The sequence below is a fragment of the Labrus mixtus genome, chromosome 10 (assembly GCF_963584025.1).
Source record: "Labrus mixtus chromosome 10, fLabMix1.1, whole genome shotgun sequence".
Classification (NCBI taxonomy): Eukaryota; Metazoa; Chordata; class Actinopteri; order Labriformes; family Labridae; genus Labrus; species Labrus mixtus.
Window position 1 is genome coordinate 6,766,009 of NC_083621.1, and position 23,847 is coordinate 6,789,855.

At 40.6% G+C, this 23,847-nt stretch overlaps 1 protein-coding gene across 3 annotated transcripts in view; it reads right to left on the reverse strand.

Annotated features, from left to right (window-relative positions):
* Window positions 1-23,847, reverse strand: part of frmpd3 (FERM and PDZ domain containing 3) — an 87,529-nt gene that overhangs the window by 29,218 nt on the left and 34,464 nt on the right. For all 3 annotated transcript variants that reach the window (XM_061047780.1, XM_061047779.1, XM_061047783.1), the window contains exon 2: window positions 19,281-19,376. The gene's annotated coding sequence lies outside the window, so the exon portion shown is untranslated. The remainder of the gene's footprint in view (window positions 1-19,280; window positions 19,377-23,847) is intronic.

Consider the following 23,847-nt stretch of genomic DNA (forward strand, 5'->3'; position numbering starts at 1 on the left):
GAGCGTCAAACAAACACCGCTGCATCACAGCTAATGAAGGAGATTGTATCTGCTCTAAAGATTTTAATCTTCCGTCTTCGATTTGACGAGATGGTCCAGGGACTTTGTGACACTCTATAATATGCTGTGTGCAGCTCAGACCCTCAGTGTGCAGGAAATGAATATATGCTTGGCTGCTCTTGGTGCTTTAATCCGTTAAATGCACCTTGGGCAAAGGAGAGTAGAGAGGAATATGTGGCCTGTGATGGTGCACATATCTGAAAGAGCCTGACTATTGCTTTGAAGCAGAACCACTGACTGCACACATGTCTTGTTGCAGTTGTCATTGTCATGTGCAATTTGCTTGGAAGCATTAGTATGGGGCTTCAATATTTGGAAAACAGATCCTTGATATCTTATAAAGGGTAAATGAGTACACTAAATGAATTTCTTATAACCACAAGCTTTAGCTTTAATCATTCTGCAGAACTGGGGACTGATAAAATGTGCACTTTTATTATTAATTTCATTATCATAAAAGAGTTTGACCAGCTAAGTTTTATGGAGGGAAGGGTGGCGTGCCCCCTAAAGGTGGTTTATTTGAAACATAAGTAGAGAAAACCCTGAGTCAGCTTGCACATTTTTCCGGTCGAATCTTTGATCTTTTGCCTTTCCACTGTGCCATTTTACAGCATTAGCACTGCAAACTATAAACTTTACAATCCAAGTCTCAAAATGAGGTCAGATGCACTGATTCAAACAGGTATAGACAATGAATAAAGTGGTTTCGTTTTGAAAACATTGTTTCTTTCGTCAATATAGAATAGCATTGCGGCTAACTATATGGACATTGCTTGGCTTGTTCCGTACGCTACTGATCTCAGTTGGCCTTGCAGCTATAATTTCCGTTAGCAGACTCTGGTGTCGGGCTCTTAGCATATGGGATGGTTAGTGTTTCCTCCTCAACACTGGAGATTTTGTGTTGTCAGGCCTCCAGGGTGAGACACGGCAGTCCCTGGGACAGAGATCCCCACGAAGTGAAGCTAGAATTAGCAGCTATTTTATAACTCATGTTGTGTTGGTTTTTTGTGAGGATGATCAAACCCTGGAATTGGATATCAATCGATTGCATTGCAAAGACGCAAGAAACTTCCCTACGATGGTTAAAAGCAACAAAACACTTTGAACCACAGTACAGTTTGCCATCATGTCTGGCCTCTCCAAAAACATTTGAGAACACTTATCAGCAGAGTTAATGGATGTTAAAGCTATGAGCTTCACCATAGATTTTACTTCACCGCATACTTTACTTACCCACTTTTTATGCTTGTAGAAATGTGTCAACAGTTTACAGTTTATGTGGTTGTTTGGTCAATACTTGATGTATTGGTGTTTGCTTGTCATTGTGATGTTATATGAAAACCACCTGTCAATGGACTACAGATTGAAATAAGCCTATAGCTACAATTTGGCATACTTACAATGTTATGTTTATTAATCTCCTTATTTTAAATAAATAAATAAACCTTGAGCTAAGACGTTAACTACACAGTGTGATGCGACATGCTACAGGCTTAAAACTTACATACTGACAGGATCCGTAAAGTTACCTAGTGTCATGTTTTGTTTTTTACTCATTTATTTAGTATTATTGTCTGTTCCTGTTTTATTTTGTACTTACCCTTGTCTCTGTCTTTCAGATCCTGCTCCTCATGTTTTCCTGCCTTGAGCCTCCCTGCACCTGATTGTGCTCACCTGTGTGTTATTTTCCCCTGATTGTCTGGGGCTGTATCCGAATTGCCAAGTACCTACTCAATCTTTCAGTAGGCACTGCCTACTGTGTGTGCATACTGTTAGTACCTACTATTCAGTATGCACACACAGTAGGCAGATATTTGTCCCTACTTCATCTGATTCATTCAGTAAGGAAGTGACGTCATTTACGTTTCCCGAACCGGCCGCATTCACCCGTTTTTTTGTTTTTTTTTGTTTAGCTTTATTCAAGAAGAGTAATGCGCATATACAGTCAGGTAAACAAAAAACAATATTACAATGTAAATCAAGTAAAAGATTAAATAACTAAATCACATACAGTACATAAAATAAAGTAAAGTAAAATAAACAGATAAAGACGCATTTAAATAGTGGAATCATTATTTAAATAGAGGGGGAAAGGTTTTATAATAATGCAGACATTTGTTTTATTTTCTGTTGTTAATTTAAAGTAGTGATTTCAGTCAGGACTTTAACTCTAGATTAAAAATTGATTAAATGAATCAATGCTCGTTTGTTTTGATTTGGAGGCGGACGTGAAGTGACGATTTATGTTTAATTTTGCAAAGCATTGTGGGTGGTAAAATACAATTCATTTCCTGAAAGCACGCATCCGATCCATACTGCATGAAACCCGGAAGTTAGAATCCATACTGAAATGTTCAGTATACTGAAACTCCCTACTGAATAGTACGTACTGCATACTGAACTGTGACAATTCGGAAAGGGCCTGTGTGTTTGCTCCCTCATGTTGCCAGCTTGTAGTGTGTTCCTGCGTGTCACCTTGTTCCAGCCTTTTTCCCTACTAGATTTAAAGTGATTTTTGACCGTGCCTGCCTTACTGTTTTGCCTTTTGCCTGCTCCCTTTGGATTTGTTTGCCTTGAAGATTTGCCTTCCTGTGTACCGACCTGGACTGCATTAAACTCTGCCTTTTCCTGAACTCAGCCATGTGTGAGTCTGCTTTTGAGTCCCTGTCTCTATCTGGTTCTGATACATGCATTACCAAAAAAACTATTAAAAATTATTCAACATTCACAACAAGTATATCACACAAAAACAACAAAACTGCATTACATTCTGTATGGGTGCATGGTCCACATACAGACTCTTTGGTGGTATCTATTGTTATGGGGTCTACCTTTCCGTAATACATACTACATGTGTTTTTTAAAAATGGGCATCATTACTATATTAGCTGTTTCTCCTATTGTAATTTGTTGGGGTCATTGCAGCACATTTGCATTAGTCCCCCATCTTACCAATGGTACCTGGTGTTGAGTGTACCTGTGGATGGATGTTTAATCCAGTTGTGGGTATAGGTGGCCCCCTGAGCAATGGCTCCATGAGTTGAGCTAAATCAGGCAGATACTGTGCACTATTATCCCTGTTAATGCGCTACAATCAATGATGTGGCCCACTTTCAGCAACCACAGAGCGATATGAGGGGGGAGGGAACCTCATGGTAATCGATGAGAAGATAATCAAGAAGATTGCAGGTAATGCTCAGGCTGGTGTATCATATCAAGCCTTCTGCAGGACAATTTGAAGGATCAATCAGTAAAGTAATCTATGTTGAGAAGAGAGGGGTGTACTGCACTGGAGAACATCTGTGTCATAAGTGGAACAGCTAGAATAGAAGAAATTTTAGTCCGTTGTTTAAAAAAAAAAAAGCATAGGTCTCTTTTATGTAAGCTTGTCAATGTGTAGTTATAAAAGCAGTTCTTACTTTCTACTGAGGGATGTAATTTTTATTTTTCTACCCCATTCACAACGGCTTCATAAAAAGAATGAGCTAGTAACTCATCTGGCATTTAATGTGAAATTTAAAATCTTCGTTAAAGTGAAAGACAGAGGAGTTTGGAATGTGCCTAAGGTGTTCACTTGCTGCTGGGGCCTCTGTCATTGAAGGCCCCCTGGCTCTGTTTCGGCTTATCGCCATATCGCCTGTCTTCTCTCCTCCTCAGCGTCATGTGATAGGGTGTGCTCAGCCATGTGTGAGAAGTTTGAGAAAGCAACGCTGATTGCAAAGTGGCGGTGTTGTGACAGGGGCGCTGAGAGGTTAGTGCAATACAGCTTCTGTTTACGTGTATTTGGTTGCGGAAGAGAAGATAGAAAGAAACAGCGGGGAAATCGGGATGGGGGGGGGGGGGGGGGATGAGATGACCTTGGTTTTATTGGGAAGAAATGCAAGAAATCCTGCTTGGAATACAGTTTTGACGGGAATTGAATTAGAGCCTGTGGAGCCAGAGTTTGTCTGCAGGCATGTGAGCGTATGCCAAAGGTTTTTTAACTCTGAGCTCTGGACAAAGAAATGACTGGTTGCATCCAGATAATTAACAGCTGTGAGTTGTGATAGTGTATACAAACACATTCAAAGCCTTGATTAAGCTGCTTCACTGAGCCAAAACAAATAGAGCACAAACAGTGGAATATCAGTGTATGTGCTTATGAAGCAGTCAAGGTAATAAGGTACAACAGAAATGACAAATTAAAAGGAGCGGTATGTGTTGGGAATCAAGGTCATTGTAGCACCAGCATAACAAGCTGAAAGGCTTATAAATTATGGACTGAACAAAAAAAAAGAGGGATGTAATGTCAGTGATGTCACCCATTGGTTTCTGAAGAGGCACTATGAAGCGCAACAATGGCAGGTGTCATATGGGAAATACTGACTGCAACGAACTTCTGGCAATTTGAGAAGGTTGCAAAGCTGAGGAGTTGAGGTGTGCCAAATCGATATCTTGGTTGCCCATCTAGCACCTCTAGATTGTTATCCAGGTAGTTTTTTTTACTAACGATGAAAAAAACTTGAACAAGGCCAACAGTTTAAGGTCAGTAACTGGATATAGCCAGTGTGAAGACTTGCCTCATGGCAAGTCAGCTACAATGCGCCTCATCTGTCAGCCAAGTCAGCCATGCCCCTTATTAGGCAAATCCATGCATAATGAAATAATCAAAATGGATGCGTTAAAAATTCTGAATTGAGAATAGAGACCGAAATTGGTTCTGACTGTAAACTGGCTGTAAACACTGAAAAAAGGGCTTTTTAATATGGAGTCTAATGGGGATTCTTTTTGCCTTTGAGGCCAGCTTCATGGCGACACTCAAGGAACTGCAGTTTTTCGCACTTCCATATTGGCTTCATTTTTCAACAACGGAGGTTGCTGTTGGTATAAATCAGAAAAGAAAGCGAACCTGTCAGCACCCTTATTGCAGTTTTTCTGTTGCACACTAACAAATGTACCAAGGCTTGTATGTTTCAGACAAAATTGTTTGTTTTTTAGGCTTTTCATCTTCAGAGCCACAATTTTCCTCCTCTCATCTTCCCTCAGCGGGGATCAAACGTTGAAGTCACAAAAAAAGATAAAAAAAATAGAAAATTCTATTTCAACTTAAATATGTTTGATGTGGATAATTTTTGTCGCACACAGGGATAAAAATCATTCATTGGTAAAGCTCTAAAGTGTGCACATTCCACTTTATTTCCTCATCATAGTTTTAGGATTTCTGCTGCGACAACGGGAGGGGTTCTTCATGCGATCGCCTTGTGTAGTCAGACAGTGAAGAGGCAGGTGCTGGGCGCTGATATGTGTCTTATCTTCGAGCTGCCTCCTCGGCTCATCACAGTCTGGAGCACATCATGCAGGCACACGCGCGCGCGCACACACACACACACACACACACAGACATATGGCTCTGGGTGTGATTTAAAGGCAGATCAGGTAGAAGGAGGGGAAAAGGAGGGCACAAGAGAATCTCTTTACCTGTGAAAAGAATAAACTCTTGGAGTCTGAGTTTCGACAGTTGATTACCAGCTTGAGTTTTATATTTCCAACAGTGACATGAACAAAATTAAATTCTGGAGTTTATCTTTTGGGATAACAAAATCATAAATGACCCATCGCTATAGCTACAGAGCCCTTCTCTCACACTCTCACAATCTTATTAAGAGTATGGCCAAGTGCTCCATTACTCACACAGCATTTAACTTAAAAGCCGTAACCAAGAGAGGGGACTGGAAGCAGAGCCAGAAGCGCTGAGGTGACATTTGTGATTTTAAAGATGAGCGCGTAGCGTGTACTTAATTAAGAAATATCTGGGGACATCAGCCACTGTCCTTTTCACTGTTCCCTCAGAAAGCTTATTTCATGCTCCAGAAAGCCTTGACATGACACACATGCACAGCCGTGTGGGTGTGTGTCTGTGTGTCTTTCTGAGGCATGCACAATTCCCAGATGGAAAGTATTCAAGCATGTACTTTTTTTTTTATGACTTTATAAATGGCTTCATTACTTATAGCCTCATTGTTGTTGTTGTTGTTGGAGCCAAACATCAGCAAAAGCTCTTTGTGACATTTTGTTAGCATGCTAGCAACAACCTATTATATTTGTTCTCAATATTTTTTTTTCTGGCCCAATTTAAATTGCTTGTTTCTTCCACAGAACAGTCCAAACCCCAAGTTTACTATCATTAGCCCCTTGTGACCCTTATGACCCCGAGAGGCTGCATGTTAGGACGCAATTATCTGAGTCTGTTAAATAAAGCCCTTCCCCTTCAGACCCAGTGAAGTCTGTCTAATCAACGGAACATTTCCTGTATCATCCAAAGCATACGACTGAGGGTGTACACAATGGGTGAAACTTTACATGGGGTTATGCTGCTTACAGTAATACTCTTTCTTGAATTGCTGAGCGTACTGTAAATCATTACGCAGGAAGACATTTTAACCAACTGCATGTTATATACCGTATATATGCCATATGTATATTCTGGATTTTACAAAACTGTCGTCATTAGGGCTTACAGGCTTTAGGTGCCACCCTTCACCTATACTTAATGTATTTCCAGTTGATGAGAACCCATCTGACACTGATAATCTACAACTGTGTGGTACGTTTGACAGGGAAACTCCAATGTCAGGATCGGATTCTCCTAACTTTTAGTTCTTGTGTAAAAACAGCTTCAGATTAGCATTGGAATAGCAAAACATTCAAAGAAGCAGCCAAACAAATGACATAAATCACTTAAATCTTTGCAGATCCATTTTCTGTTAACTAATCTACCAATTACTAAACTGATCAATTTAACACTTCAAATCAGGTTAGAGCTATTTGCTGATCTCACTGATATTTGTAGGATTTAAATCAACATTATACTTTCTGTCATTATTTAGATAAAAAGGCCCCCCATCTTCCTTCAAATACCTGTGCACTCAGTAGGTTTTAATCTTCATATATCTCAGGTCTATTATCACCATAGCAACTTGTGGAGCGGGAGGATTGTCTGTGTAAGGCAGCAGCTGTAAGCCTGAGGGCCGAGGAACGAGGACAGGTTGTGAGTAAGCTGGTGCATGGTGCGAACCCCCGAGACTACCTCTACATGTAGCTCTGCATCCACATCATCTTCTCAGTTGTTGCTGCTGCTCTCTCTCCACCCGCACCCCCCCCCCCCCTCTCTCTCTCCTTTACCTTGAGGCTTACATCAGTCAATTCTTAGTATGTCATTGCTAATGGAATGTATTGCATTGATTTAGGATTTGTACAAAGCTTGTTTATCTATTCAGTTGTTGTACTCACACAAACGTACACACACACACACACACTGATGTGCACATGTATCAATGTGAAATTCTATGATTCAGACAGTGTGTATAAGGCGTTACCTGTTGTACTTGTTTTATTCAGTATATATATCACAAGGTATCGCTTAAAAATACCTTTAAAGGGGATTAAGAAGAAAGTAGATACCATTTTATTTATCTTTGTTTTGTATGTGTGTGTGTGTGTGTGTGTGTGTGTGTGGGGGGGGGGGTGGGGGTGGGTGTGTGTTTGTGTCTAAGTCATGTACCGGTCGGCGAGGAGCACTCAGTGGAGGATTGTAGTTTGGCAGTTGGGGAGGTAGTCGGGTATTGTGGTACATTGACCACATAGTTATTTATGATACACAGTGTTACGTGATTCACCTGAATGCAACTCTGTTCTGATACGAAGCGTGCATGCGCAGTGTTAGTCGTCGTATGAACATGGCCAAGTAAATGACTCAACTTAAAAGATTGTGCGCTTCATCAATACACCACAATAAACTGGCGACGAGGATTGGATCTAACGTTTTCCTGCGGGGAAGGAGACACACTTGGTGTCGGTACTAGTGAGTACAATGACCCGGATTAAAAGAATCGACGAGTTTAAGCCAGAAAATGAACCGTGGTCAGCTTAGATTGAACGGCTGGAACAATTCTTTGAAGCTAATGACATAGCCGAAGCTAAACGAGTAGCCACGTTACTAAGTGTAATGGTCGCATCTACATACGGACTTTTGAGGAGCCTTGTGCAGCCCCTTAAGCCTAAGGACAAAGCATTCGATGAGATCGTGGCCATTCTGAAGGGACATTTTGAGCCAAAGCCAATACTTGTAGCGGAGAGGTTTTGCTTCAACAAGTGTAATCAGAAACCTGGCCGACCAGTGGTGCAGTATGTGGCTGAACTGAAACAATGTGCAGCTAACTGTGAGTTCGGTGCTAACCCGGGTCCATCACTACGTGATCGGTTCGTCAGCGGAATTAAAAATGAAGCATGTCAGAGGGGACTTCTCTCCGAAAATGACCTCTCTTTGCCCTCAACGTGGAGACGGCAGACAGAGACGCACGTCAATTGAGAGGTATGGAAGTCGGGAGTGTCGGCGCGGCCAGCGTTCACAAGGTCAGGCCACAGCAGGGAAATTAAAAACTGCTACAGGTGCAAAGGGAAAAATCACCAAGCAGATGAGTGTCATTTCAAAGAGGCAAAATGTCACAACCGTGGCAAAACTGGGCACACACAGAAGACATGTCGTTTAAGGACACAGGCGGCTGGATGGAAGTCACAAAGCCGAGGACAGCAAGAGAAAAACACAAAATATGTGGAAGTTGATGAGGACACTGAGCTTGGAATATTCAGCATCCTGACAGTTACTGACGAAGACGATGACTTGTATAAAGAAACATTTAATGTAGCCGACACTGCATTAGAGATGGAAATAGATACAGGAGCAGCTAGGAGTGTAATGTCACAGAGAACTCACACTGAGAAATTCTCAAACTTGCCATTGCAACCAACTGAGGTAAGACTCAAAGCTTACAATGGAGGTACGATTCCTGTGCTAGGGCAGATTACAGTCCAGGTTACATGTGAAAATCAAACAGTGGACTTGCCACTGTTAGTTGTTAAAGGTTATGGATCGACATTGTGTGGCAGAAATTGACTGCGGAAACTCAGGCTTAACTGGCAGCAGATTAAAAGTCTTCATGTACCCAAGTGTACATCATCAAGTGAGGTGCTGGAGAAATATTCAGAGGTGTTCAGAGAGGAGTTGGGGACACTTAAAGACATTAAAGCCTCAATCATAGTGAAACCTGATGCACAGCCCAAATTTTGTAAGCACCGACCTCTTCCATTTGCTGTGAAAGATAAAGTAGAGAAAGAGCTGAGGAGGTTGGAGGAAGCTAACATAATCACTCCAACTAAGCACAGTGAATGGGCAGCACCCATAGTGCCAGTGCAAAAGAGAGATGCGTCACTCCGTTTGTGTGGAGATTATAAAGTGTCTGTTAACCAGGCAATTGAGACAGAGACGTACCCCTTACCACGCTTAGAGGGGTTGTTAGCAACTCTTAGTGGAGGCAAGATTTTCTCAAAGATTGACTTAGCTGCAGCTTACCAGCAAGTTTTATTAGATGAGGACTCAAAGAAGTACACAACCATTAACACACACACACAGGGGACTTTTCGCCTACAACAGACTTCCTTTCGGAATCAGTTCTGCACCTTCTATAGTTCAGCGGATTATGGAATATCTGACGAAAGACTTGCCTGTGGCGGTTTTTCTGGATAACCTGCTTGTTACAGGAAGCTCAGAGGAAGAGCATCTTCACAACCTGCAGAAGGTTCTGCAACGTCTGCAGGAAAATGGACTTCGAGTGAAAAGATCAAAATGTGAGTTTGGACAAGACAAGCATTGAATACCTGGGACATGTACTGACTGAGCATGGTGTACAGCCGTCAGAAGAGAAGGTGAGAGCCATACAAGAAGCTCCTGCTCCTGAAAATGTTCGCGAGCTTCAAGCTTTCTTGGGACTGTTTAATTACTACGGAAGATTTGTGCCACAGCACTGTACAAGTTGCTCAGGGCAAATGTGACTTGGAGATGGACAGAAGCACAACAAACTGCTTTTGTGAGGTGTAAAGAGCTGCTGACTCGTGAGCAGGTTTTAGCTCACTGTGACCTCAGTCTGCCACTCACCTTAGCTTGTGATGCCTCCGCATATGGCATCGGAGCTGTCATCCAACACACAATGCTGAATGGAGAGGAGCGACCAATCGCTTATGCTTCCCGCACCTTAACACCGGCAGAAAAAAAAAAAAATCCTAAATAGAAAAAGGAAGCTTTGGGACTGATTTATGGAGTGAAGACATTTCACCAGTACTTGTGTGGAAGACATTTCACCTTATTGACTGACCATCGCCCCCTGGTGACCCTGTTTGGTGAATACAAGAGTCTACCCACACTCGCTGCAGCAAGGATTCAGCGGTGGGAAATTATTCTATCAGCATATGACTATCATATTGTTTTTCGCAAGTCTGAAGAGCACAATAAATGAAGTTTTAAAACTCTCTTTTCTCTCTCTCTCTCTCTCTCTCGCTCTCTCTCTCTATTGACCACTCTCTGTTGTATAGTGGTTTAAGAAAATTTGACTTTGGCTGGTCCAGGGACCATCTGAGCTGTGGATCCCCTCACCGGTGTTTTCTCTTTGCCTGATTATTTCTAACCTGCCCAGAGGCATTTAAAAGGAATGGTTCTTGAAATGATTTACTGATGTAAAAAATGTAAAATAACTAATTGACCAATTTTTTTGTCCTTCACAAGTTCAGACTGATTCTCTTGGCCCATGCTAGCTAAACAATTTTGAGTGTCAACAGTTTTTGGTTACTTAATGTCCTCAGTTTCCAAAGATGCGCATTGCCAAATTCAGAGATTATCGGCTCAACAGTCTTTGTAAAAAAACAGAACTGCATTTCATTCTTTAGTGTTTGTGCATTCAGCCTGCACTCTGCATTCGAGCCTCTTCTGTTTATTTAAGTCTTTCAAACTAAGATATAATTGGCCCAATTGAAGAAGTGCCTGCTTTGGGAAAACGGTTTGTTTTTTCTTTATCACAGAAATACCAGACAAAACACAAGCAAACAAAAAACCATGAAGGACCATTTAAAGAGATTAAATATGATTGTATTGTAATCTCTCACCTTCAGATGGGAAAAAACAGCATTTTTCTCCTGTTTGCTTGAACAATTACCATAACTTTAAACAGAACTCATTACAGCACATGCAAAATATGACTACAGACATTGTTTGAAATCTTGATTCCGTTTCAGTGTGATTTTTATTCACATTATTCATGTCATCCCATATTTAATAATCAGCCATGTCCAATCAAATCTCAAATTAAATAAATGATGATAAGTGGGAAATTACACATCAAGTCTGGTGACAGGAAAAACAACTGCAAATCAAAAAGGTTGTATAAAAACTTGTGCTCAGTAAAGTCTGATAAATTTTCTCAAGTGATGTCACTTGAGTCAGTGTGACTTGGAGAATGCAACACATTTGAAACTGAGAGTAAGTAATAAAAAACAAGAAAATGCATGATCTTAGGAGACCTCTTCAGCAAATTCCTGTTCTCTTCTGAAGCCTAATAAGGCTAACAAGGATGAAACACCAAACTGTCTGTTATTTTTGTTACATTGCGTGTTGTAGTGTGTGTGTGCCACGTTTTATAAGAATGTTTGGAATAGAAAAAAGGCCATTTCTGATTTTGCTGTATTGATTGAGAGTACAGTTAAATCAAACACATTTCCCTTTAAATCTCTGGTGTAGTAGGTAAAAGTCAACATATTAAAGAGCATAAATCCCCCTCATCTTCTCCCATGTATGAATACTTCAGAAAAGAAGGTCCATATTAAACCACACAAGGTATCACAACACAAACAACTACAGACTGGAGCCACAGCAGAAGAAATGTTTTAATCTCCTGAGGGTGTCTTTTCTAAAGCATTGTGTCTGAAACCGAGCTTGGCGCCTTTGAACTTGGCAAAAGATGGCAGACAAAAGCAAAAGTGAGCGAGTGAGCTTATAGAAGTGGAACATGCCTAGGTCGGCCCAGAGTTGATGGAAAATATCCTTCTTTTCTTCGCATGCAGTCCTTTAACTATCTCCTTTTATGTGTAATGGAGCACTTCCCCCGAGGCTAATTATCACAAAATGTTAAATGTTGGTGCTTCAGTGCAAAACTTTAGGGCACTTGATAATGTGCGCACATTCACACATTGGTCCCCTTTGTTTAAAAAGTCAATATATAAAGTAATGACATTATATATTTCTAGGAAAAAATGTATGCAATAATCCAAGGAAACTCCATAAAAAATGACATCAGCGCTACACAAATGTTTTTCATGTATTATTTATTTCAGGTTTGGTCTGTATTGCACATAAGAGGAAGCTGAACATTAAATGGCTGATGGTTGCGCCTTTCTTCCAAAATCTTATGATTTCTGTACCGTACGACTTCAGTTGAGGACATAAATGTCTAATTTGACTCATTTGTGAGACCATTTATTTAGCTGCTGGTCTCCCAGTTGTTTATCGTAATTACATATTACTAGGTGATGATACTACATTTGTAAGAGTTGCATGATTTACACAAGCAAGCAGTTGGAATTCACCGATGTGCAAATTGCATCAGTGGTTTGGAAATAAAGAAATAAAAAATGCGATACATACGGTTGTGATACAGCCAGGAGTAAGTGTTGTAGAATTCAGTCTGGAAGTGTTTATGTGGAGGAAGATGTCCTTTTTTTTTTTTTTTTTTTTTTTTTAGCACCAAACAATAGTCAAAGGAACGTTGATGTTAAAGAGCGGACTGCATCCTTTGATTCAGTTCATAGTGATGAGTTACTGACCCCTGGACACAGATCTAACTCTGACTTTGTCGTAGATTGCTCAAGGGGAAAGTGAAACTCCAGCACTTTAGATCCATTTGCAAAATAATCTAAATGGACACTTCAGAGGTGTGACCAAACTTAACAAGGAGAAGGGAGAAAATGACATCAACACTTCAACCACGTCCTCATCAGGGCTATATTTCACTTGTCAAACTCCATTTCAGCTAATCCATTACCACAATGCCTTAAAGGCCTTTACGTGTATTCCTGTATTAGTACTTTCTTTAGTTGGAAAAGTGTATTGACAAGATGAAACTCTCCGAATACATAACGGCTTCATTAGTGGTCCTTCTCTGTGATTAATTGTAGTGCTGTGTCACCCAGTTTGACAGAGCTGCTCATTGCCAGACAGTGTTGTGACAGGAGACGAGCAACATGTTGATGAGTCTGGAGTCTGATCACGCACACTGATGTCCACGTGTTAGACACACACACACACGACTCTCAAGTCGTCTAAAGCAGCAGCTTGTTTGGCCTGACAAGTACAAATGTGGCACTGTAGGTATCCCTGAGCATCATTTGTGGATGCCTCCATCAAGAATATTATATTTATGTGGCACTGAAGTCATTTTGCAAAGTGTAAGTCTGCTAAGGGAGCTGGTTAATACGTAAAGATATGATATAGTATTATATGATACGATACACTTTATTGTTGGGATCTGAGTCCGTTTTCATCAAATAGTAAATGGTCATTTCTTTTAAAAAACATTTACAAACCTATGTTTGTTTGTTAGAGATGCACTGATACGTCTTTGGCTGTTTCTAATTTGATCAGGGTCTGACCTGCCAATGCTAATGGTTGAATCTGATTTTTTTTTTTGCTTCAAAGAACTATAAATGACAGCAAAATCCAGAGGGAAATCCAATTTTATCTTCATATTTAAACTTTGTATTCATAAAACATCTTCAAAGCTGCGCCAGGTGACATGACCAGCCCTCATTCTCACTCAAACTAATTGGGTAGATAAAGATGACGCTCTTTTTGTTGTTGGCCATGTGTAAAAGATGATTGCACTTTCAAAAGTTTCAATATGAACCATTAGACAGAAAGCTTTATTTATGAATCCAACAAGATGATTCTGTTATTATAATTCACTCAGCTGCTTTATTTTGAGCATCTAACCAGACTTTGTGGTTATCTCTATCTGGGCTGTGGAACCATGCACATGCCAGGGTGACTCGAGAGAGGGAACTTAAATGGTCATGATTTGAAGCTCGTGGCCACTGATGAAGCTGCTTGTTTGTGGAGTAAGGAGAGGAACTTGTTGCTGTGCCTTATCCTACCAGAACTACCCCACTGAGATTAACAAGAAGTCTTCAGATAGGACATGGCCCAAATTCAGTCAGCTTTCTATAAACATCATCTACCTCTGATCGGCAGATTGCAATCTTAAAGTTCTGCCAACAGTGATTAGCGACCGCAGTGTCTGCTTCAATATTTACCATATCAACATGTTGGCACTGGTTCAGCTGTGTCAGCAAACAAGCTGGTGTCTTCCTATCTGAACAGGTAAAGAAATACTTCTGAGGGCCCTCAGAGCTTCTCAGCTCAAGGGGCCAAAGATAAGAAAATCCCCCGTGTTTGATGGCTGCTGTAAGCTCACCATCACAGAGTATTCATCCAAAAAAAAAAGCAGGAGAGAAAAAAAACAACCTGTTTCCACTGTATACAGACAAACCGAGGGAGAGTGATGTAAAGGAGGGGGGGGGGTATTAGAAGAAAAGATGAGTAAATGTTAAGCGCTGGAGAAGAACAGAAAGGGCATCGTCATGGGTCATGATGTCAAGATAAGAGGAATGTACCAGAGGCTGAGGATCAGTGTGTTGGTTTTGAACTGGTAAATACTCCCCGCCAGGATATCCAGTCTGGCCTTTGATGGGTTTGCTTGACTCATGCTGGCTCTAACCACTTTGAACAGGGTGTCTGCGGTGGGGGAATTTGTCCTGCTGCAGAGCTTAGCTCGACAGACTGAGAAAGAAAAGTCAAACTGCAGACTGCTATTTGATCAATTTGATCAATTCAACTATTGAATCAGTGCAGCTATCCACGTTAACAGATGAAAAGAGTAAAAAAAAGACCTAAAAACTGAAGGAGATTGCTTTATTTAACTGTGAATTCAGTGTTCAAACAGTTTGAAACAGCCTCCGAGCTGGTCTCTAACCTGCCTTTGGGAGGTTAAGTGGCTTCATTTAGTTACCAGTTTATGCCAGCTAGTTTAAAATGTTAAGGTTTTTTTTGCAAGTAAATCCAACATTAATCCAAGAGTAGCCATGAATCATTAACTTCTGCATATTGTTAGCCGTCTTTGAAGGTTTTCTGATGATGTAACAGTGGATCTGACCTATTCAGAGTCTTAAAGGTCCCATATTATGCTTTTTTCTGGTTTTATATGCTCTTTAGTGTGTTTTCCAAGTGTCCTGTGCATGTTTAGGCACATCTACGTGCAAAAATTCAAAGTCTCCTACGTCCTCCTGTTAGCTGCAGCATTAGCTGCATGTAACGCTCGGTTCTAGCCCCCCTCGATAAAAAGTTGTCAGTCCGACGTCATTGTCAGTGTGAGATCACTGATCTAAGCCCATTGGCTCGTTGTGGCAAGCCCAGCAGCTCATGTTGCACGCCCATTAACTTCTGTAGCACGCCCACGATATGCCGTAGCCTGCGGTAGCACAGTAGTGCTAAGGTGCTAATGTTTATGCTCCCCTCGGACGGAGCCAGTGGCTGCATTCCCAATATGGTAAAACGGGGCGTGACATTTCCGAGAACCGTGCTGAGCGACTGACCAATTACGGCAGAGCCGACAGGCCGACCAATCAGACCAGACTTGGCACACGTGGGACCTCTGAACGTGGGCACTTCAGAGCCTTAAGCCCAATTCACACATACTCCATGCGCGCCGCGGTCCGTCAGCGCCGCGCACTACGTTGTACTTAGCTGTCACTCTAGTCAATCATTGTGTTCACACAGCGCGCGCTGCGGTCCGTCTCCGGCGCGTGCCACCGACGGTACTACGCTCTGCTCCGTTTCAAATACGCAGCGAGTCTATTTTCGCAGGAGAGCGCTGCAGGAACGCGTCAAGCTGGACAGAATATGACAGCCCGGACAGGAAGTCAGACAAGGAAACACACAGAGCATCCGGTCAATTTCAAAATAAAACACAATATACGGACTCGCGATCGTATTTTTCATCACTTTATCAACATGACGTCAAAACAGGAACCGAATTAACAACGACGCATCCTCAGAAAAACAAAGCGACATGTTGTTTGCATGTTTTTCTCTTAATTCACGCGGGATCTTGTAGTTCTCCTGTGATGTGTCATGGGGTGCGCTCCGCTGCGCTGACGTCCCAGAAACGGATCCGGTGTGAATGGGCGCGAGCCGTCCGAAGGAGCAAAACCGCGGCGCTGGACGGACCGCGGCGCACACGGAGTATGTGTGAGTTGGGTGTTAGAGAGAGAGTCAGAAGCGAGTCGGTGCATGGAGCGGCAGTAAATGAAAACAGACACTTTTTTCGAACAAGCTATTGTGAACATACTATAGTAGGTACATAGATTAAACATACGAACCCCAAAAAGGGCAGAATATGACCTCTTTAATCTGTCAGTCAACCTTCAGTGTTCTCATGCATTCAGTTTTCAACCCATCAGATAGCCAACTGATCACACAGGAACTTTCCAGCAAAAGCCTCACTATTCAAACCACACACAGAGAGAATCAGGTGTAAAACATTACTCTCTCTTCCTGCGATGTGATAGCAAAACCTTCCATATGCTTGAGTAGCTGTTTATATTCCCCCCCGGCGGATCTCGGGATTTTTTTTGTTGTTGTCTCTCTATCTATGTTGTCTATCACCGACACACCAGGTCCTCTGTGGCCTTCTCCACTCAGCCGCTTTGCTCAAATCTCTGTGAAGTGGTGAAGGACGCTGCCCCCTCTATTCTCCCGCGGTAATACTGAGATTTTCAGGAGTGGCACTGTCTTTGTGAAATGCAAATGAAATTGCAGCTGTGAAAATAAATAGGATAAAGAGTCTGTTGTGTCTTCCGCCTTATCCTTTAAATGACACTTTTTAGCTCTAAGTTGGAAGTCAGCGTGTCGGTCTGTCTGTCAGTTGATCACTAAAATATCTTTACGTCATTAACTGGTAAATAAATCTAATGATATCGGCACATATCTGCAATAAAACTAGCCGATACTGATTTATCGGCTGGCCTATTAATCAGACTGGCTCTACTTTCAATAACCACATTCAACATTTTAACATGCTGGATATGAATACAGCAATACATCGTCGACTATTCATGTAATATTTTAACATACAAATAGTTAGATTGACTGTGACGATCTGCATGCATGTGTGTGTGTGATAATGTTTTTTTCACATGTATGCGTGTGTGCTTCTGTGTTTATAAGTGGTTGAGACACTTAGAAGAATAACAAAGGCCTCTAGCTAATCAGAATCCATTTATTACTATGGGCCCTTTAGCTATCAGCATGCCATCAGCCCTATTCAGACTGGCGTTTCAAGGCGTAATATTTACACCCTGTGACATTTTGCCTTCAATATGAATGTATCAGAGGCGTAATGGGAAGACCAAGTTATTGCCCCCTCTGTACCGTCTTTTGAGGTAGTAACAGAGGCATTGCATGTCTGACTGTGAGTGTATGTGGAGCTCCCGCTGTGCCTTGCTCTTTCGCGCTTCTGCAACGCTGTATAATATGAAAGTACAAAACGTGATGAAGGCCGAGCTTAGTTACAGCGCTATTGTGGAAACGCATGCTGAAATGGGATATCCTAAAATACAAAGAAGGGAAACCCTGCTAGAAACGCCTGATTTCACAGCTACGTTTCTCTTCATTTCTTCCTCAAAGTGAATTGAAAACTATTTATTTTTTCATTTCACGGATAATTATTTTATTTGTATTTATTATTTGTGTGCATACTGTTAAGAAACACGCCATTGTCAGCCAATTAAAGCATGATAAATAAGTGAAATTTAAAAAAAAATTAAATTGGTTTTGTGTAGCCACACATACTGCATATCCAATCTCCCCTGCACATTTTGTGTTTCTGCTTCTAACAGAAAATGTCTGTGGGACTTTCATTAACATACTAAATTCAGTAGCAGGTCATTAATGGGTTAAAAAGCTTGTGAACTAAAGTCGATGTGGGAGGTTTAAATTATTCTGCAGCAGGGATAAAAACATTTTCACTCAACATCCAGCCATGTTACTTTGGGAATAATAAAAGACCATTTTTTTTGACAGGTCTTACCATAAATTAACAATCTAATCATACAATATGTTGTAAATATCATCTCAGCACGCAACCCACTCACAGCAGAGGAAGAAGACACACAACAGTTTCCCCTGACACTGACCTATATGCATGTTGTGACAAAATCCATGGCAATGATTCAGCAAGCACAAGTGGCCACCTCTCCAATACGCTACAGTTACAGGGTTCATAAGTTGATAAGAATGTTAAAGCGCTGCAGGGATAAACATGTTTTTAAGGGTTCTGACGCGGTCTTTCTTACTGTATGTTGATTTAAGAAGAACTTTGCATGACCTGACAAGTAGGCTACAACATTTCATTTGAACAAAATAGTGTTTGTGCTGGGTTCATGTGATGATGAAGGAACGCTTCAAGTTATCTAATTATACAAAAGCTTAAATGAGTAATCAGAAAACTTAAGTGCTAGTACAGTAAATTTCCCCACAATTGGTTATGACTGCAGCAATTATTTTTTTATTACTGTGTTGACTGCAGTCAATTGCTCCGCAGCATTAATAAACTCTCTCACACACACACAACCTCTAACGGCCATTGGCTGATGAACCTGACTATAACAGGGAAGCCACCGCTCTGCATCAGCTTTCTACTGGCATGGAATCAATGCAGAACTGCAGATGTTAGCAAAAGCTGCAGAGGACACAAACAAACACACACACACACACACACACACACACACACACACAAACAAACCACTGCTGCATGTGTGTTCACACCTTCTCTGCAACATCATGACAACAGAGGGTTCTCAACATGACAGAGTTCATAACCTTTAGCAGGGAATATTCTGTGCTTCTTGAGGAAGACTCTGAGAAGGTTAGAGGGTAAAGCAGTGGGAATAATTAAGCGTGACTCATTTGGTTCAGCCTGTTGAAGCAGAATGATTAGTCAGTAATAAAAAGGTTATGCGTTTAAGCAAAATGAAACTCATTTTTGACTATGGCTCACATTAATAAAGGATTTAGCATTTAATCCTTGCGAGATTACGATTTATGTCCTTTGTTGTGAGCTCAAACTGAAATGGAAATAGTTAGAAATCTTTCTTTCCTTCACATGTTTCATTATCTGCCCGTTAGTCCCTTTAGCTTTAAACTGGGCTCTTACAGTGTGATAACAACACAGGAATTCTTTGGGAATCTTGACCACATTTCAAGTCATGGAACCCAGAAATAAAAGAGATTTAGAAAGTGTACTTACGATCTTAAGAGGCTGACTGGTTGACAGGAGGGTTTTCTTTAATCTCCCACAAACACTCACACACACACAGGAGCGTCTGGTCGGTGGTGTGTGTCCCTGTTGAGAGACACAGAAGCAGAAAAGACTTGAAAATGTCCCCGTGTGATGGACAAAAAAGAAAGCAATGCTTAAATGTAGAATAATGTGTAGAAATGCTTTGAATAATCACATGAATAGATGAAAACCTACATGAACATGATTAAGACTAAAGGTCTGTGGGTGTGTGTGTAAAGGTCTAAGAGGTGTTATTCGGCTTACATATTGTCACAGTGTTTCTTAAGCTTCATTTCAAGTCCATCAACAGCTAAAGGATCATCGAACCGTGAATTGTCGAGCTAAAACTATGATTTCCGATGTGCAGCGGCACGAGAGATACTTTATTGATGCTATTAAAATATTTATGACACATAAAGAGACAGCTGTTTTGCTGAAATGTAAGATTCTCTAGATGTCCCCTGTCCTTTTTAAATGTGCAGTTTAGATAATCTTGTATCAGCAATTTACATACCGTCTTCCGCACTGTTTTAATTTCATTTCTTTTAACCCAATGTCGTAGTTTATAGTTACTTACTATAAAACTTGTTTTAGACATGAAGTCTGTTAAGCATGAAGTGCAAACTGACCCATGATTTAAAAGATGTGGAATTATCTAGCGCTATATTCTGTGATGATGGCTCCCCTTTTTACAAAAAAAACTGAAATCACTAAGAATGGATTGCAGCTCCCAAAAGCTCCAAAAATTGCGCGTCATTTGCTCCCGCTATCGGCTCTGCCTCAAGGTCTAATTCATAAAGCATGCGATGACATTCAGGTGATATTCAAGACCCCCAAAAGTTGTCCTGCTTTTGCAGTTTGCTTTCTTTTTTATTTGCGTCTAAATGTGTTTAAAAATCCATCTGCACAAATGTAAAATAAGCAAGCAAGGGGCAACTAAAAAAAAACGAGCATCCTCCTCGAGTGTAGCGGCTCCAAACCTCTCCATAAATGTGGATGAAGTGTTGAGTTTCTTACAGCCCGGACTGATTCGGCCACTAGTTATCTTAATCTTAGTATTTTATTAGTATTAGTAGTATGTTTTGCAGATAATTTATTTTAAAGTCAAACAGAGGCAGAATTGCTTTCCTCATCACTGGAAAATTTGCGTGTAACATCTCAAATAAATACAGCGCCACAGTTACTAATTTCTTTCTTTGGATCTCCTTTAGCCTCTACCAAAGTAGCAGCTATTCTTCCCAGGGTCCACTCAGCCACTTCTCGAGCACACAGTGTAACCCATAGCCATGTTGACATCTTTAACTAAAGTAAGGTAGTCCATCATTTTGATCTTTTTGCGTTAAATATATCTTTGTTATGACTTTGGACTATAAATCATTGTTGCATAGTTTAATTGTGGGTCGTATGTCATGATTTGGTTTTGTATTTGAGTTTCCCTGTTTTATCCCAGTGTTGCTGGTTTTTCCCTTGTGTGTTTCCTACTTTTGTCTTCAGTGTTTTCTGTTTTATTTTGTCATTTATTATCCTCGTGTATCTCTGTGTTCTAGTGTGTTTCGTTAGAGTCTTGAGTTCTGTGTGTCTTTAGTGTTTCATGATTTAGGTTGTAGTTGTCCTCAGTGTTTCTTGTGTTCCTGCCTCTGTGTGATTGTCCTCACCTGTGTCTTGTTAGTCTCACCTGTGTCTGATTCCCCTGTGTATTTAGTCTCTGTGTTTCTTCCCCTTCCGTGTCAGTTCTTTGTTGTAAGTTGCTAGTGTTGTTTGTCGTATGTTGGCATGTCAGTGCTTGTCAATTTTTGGATTTTCTCAGTTTGGACATTTGGAAGTTTTTGCCTTTTTGTTTAAATAAATAGTTTTATTAGTTTATTCTGCACTTGGGTCCACCTCCTTGTTTTACACACCGAACCGTAACATCGTAACCAACCTTCAATAATCCATAAATAGTGTATTGTGATTGGACCGTGTAACAGCCTCGTGTTTCAGTGATGAAGACAGCATTTTGTTTAGAAGAACAGAACTGAACACTATAGCTTGAGGTCTGTTTGTGCAACTGATGAATAGTTAGTGCCTGTAGTTGTTGAAAAGGACAAGAGCTATATAAAAAAAAAAAGCATTAAAACATTATGAGGTGCGTTTGTGAATAGGGTGCTGACTTGATGTATGAAAATGTTTTTTTGTATGCACAGTGTTTGTGCCTTTGCAGATAACTGGGTGAAAGCTGATCTGGTTTGAAAAATGTATCGTCTTAATTATGCAAGCTTTCGGACGCTCTTGCATTGTTAAGATTGTCAAGATGATCCGATATTTAATTTGATTATGGCAGTCACTAGGTTGTCACTGGAATTGACCTTAACTTGAAACATGCTGAAGGTGTGTAAGCGTGAGTACATGGCTTGTGCATTTGAACCTTGCAGCAACCTTCAGCGAAAATATGTTCCCGTGCTCATGAAACAGGTCGCAATAGCGTCGCTGTAACTGCTGTGGCATTAGCTCTTTGATTGGCATACTGTTTGTGAGCATTTCACCCTTTGAGTGCTTTGTGGACTGACGCTATCTTGTTCTCTAATTTTCACATGTTTAATGGCTGTAAAAGAAGCACAATCCTTTTGTGAATCAGGCCCTTTGTGTTTAAACATCTGATAATTAGAAACGACATCACAAGCACACTTCCTAATTAATGTGCAGACCTCACTTTAGTAACTCCCTTTGCTGTTTATTAGTCTGTATACAAACCTTCATGGTTCAAATGAGTTAATAAATTACTACAGGAGATTAGAAACCATAATCTGTGTGCCTCACCCTTTAAACTTTCAAAACAATTTCTAATCCCAATGCACACATTGGTGTCAGGACAAGAATTCATAATGTGATCACACAGCTGACTTTGATTCACCAGAAAATAACCAGTCTCCTGAACTTCAATAACCAGTTTTCTTTGTCAATTCATTAAAAAAACTGCAATGTTCATGTAAGCATTAGTGGATTGCATCACTTTTATTGTTCCTGTTTTTATTTTCTCTTCCTCTTTCTGCATCAATCAACACAAACATAAACCCTGTAACATAATGCAATGACTAAAAACATTAAGTCAAAGGAAAGGGCAGTTTGACGGAGAGTGGAAGTATGAAAATATTTCAAATATATCCACCACTTAAACTGTTACAGATTTATCAAGGTTATAAATCTTATCCAAGTCATACCCTTAAATTAGCTTAGCTAACGTGTACACTTCTCCAAACAGGGGCCATTCTGACTATCACCTTCTGTAGATAATATATAACATTTGGTCTCAAGAGCCTCATAATAGTATTCCATTTACAAAAACTGAACCATCCCTTTAACACCTGATTAAGTTATATTGCATTCCTCAGTTTACCTTAGCCTATGGCAACCAAGTTGTTCCTGTTGTTCCCATTTATGTAGTGAAGAATGCAAGAAAACAAGATAATATGATTTTTTAAGCTTTAAGCTTAGCTTTTTGTGACTGACTCATTGTCTTTATATAGTGAAGATCAACTCCTTTGTTGTTATTATTTAAGAGGTTAGGATTCTTACCAATGCAGTTTTTAGTTTTTGTTTCCTGTTTTCTGATCTGTTTGATCCCGTTCATTCATGTTACTGCATGTCTCTGTGTGCGAGTAGGAGTACACTTAAGAGTTAGTACATCTATTTTTAGGGTCTCGATATCAGTTCCAGAAGACAGCTGAGGAGTAACACAGTCCTTTCAGGTTGAAACGTCGTGTTCCTTCATGCAGAGGATAAAAGCTGGTGTCCATAGTGACTGAAACATTTTGTCCCTGCATTGCTGCTGATCCCCGCTATGACATGAAGAACACTATGATCTGACATCCAGACACTTTGAGTGCTTTCTTTTGTCACTAGACACAATTTTGATTGTACTCTCTTGTCCATGAATTAATTTTTGTTTACCCACTCTCAGCAATTTCACTTTGTTTTTTCCTTAGATTTTATAAGTTGTTTTGGGCTTCTAATCAAGCCCTAACTGAACAGAATTAAAATGTAGGTCTCATTATGTGATTTTGAACCAACTAATGACACTCCAATCACTGAAACATGCTGCTCTAATTTAATATTTCATCACACTTTTCTAAAGACAGGCAGACTGAAATTCTATGCTCTTGTCGAGCGCAGTGTTCCAGTTTTAATGGGCTTGAGAAAATCCACATCCATTTCATAATTGCGCAAATGATACGTTTCAAAGACGGCTGCCTGCAGCTTTCATGGCAGGCGGCAGAGAGAGATGGAGACTCTTTGGGAAACTGGAGATCTCATACGTAACAGCCTCCCACTGCTTCTTACTACCAACCCAGGAGGATATTTACACTTCCAATATAAAATCCAAGATAAGAATCAGATCTGACACAAAAGTAGGAGGATATTAATTAGCACCAACGAGGCCCAGTGGTGCTTCCTGTGATAGTAAATGTTTCATAAGCTTGCGTATTGCAGGAACCTGCTTCTATTGCCGTAGTATCACAAATAGACTCTCTTACAGCTGCGGACACCAAAGCTGATC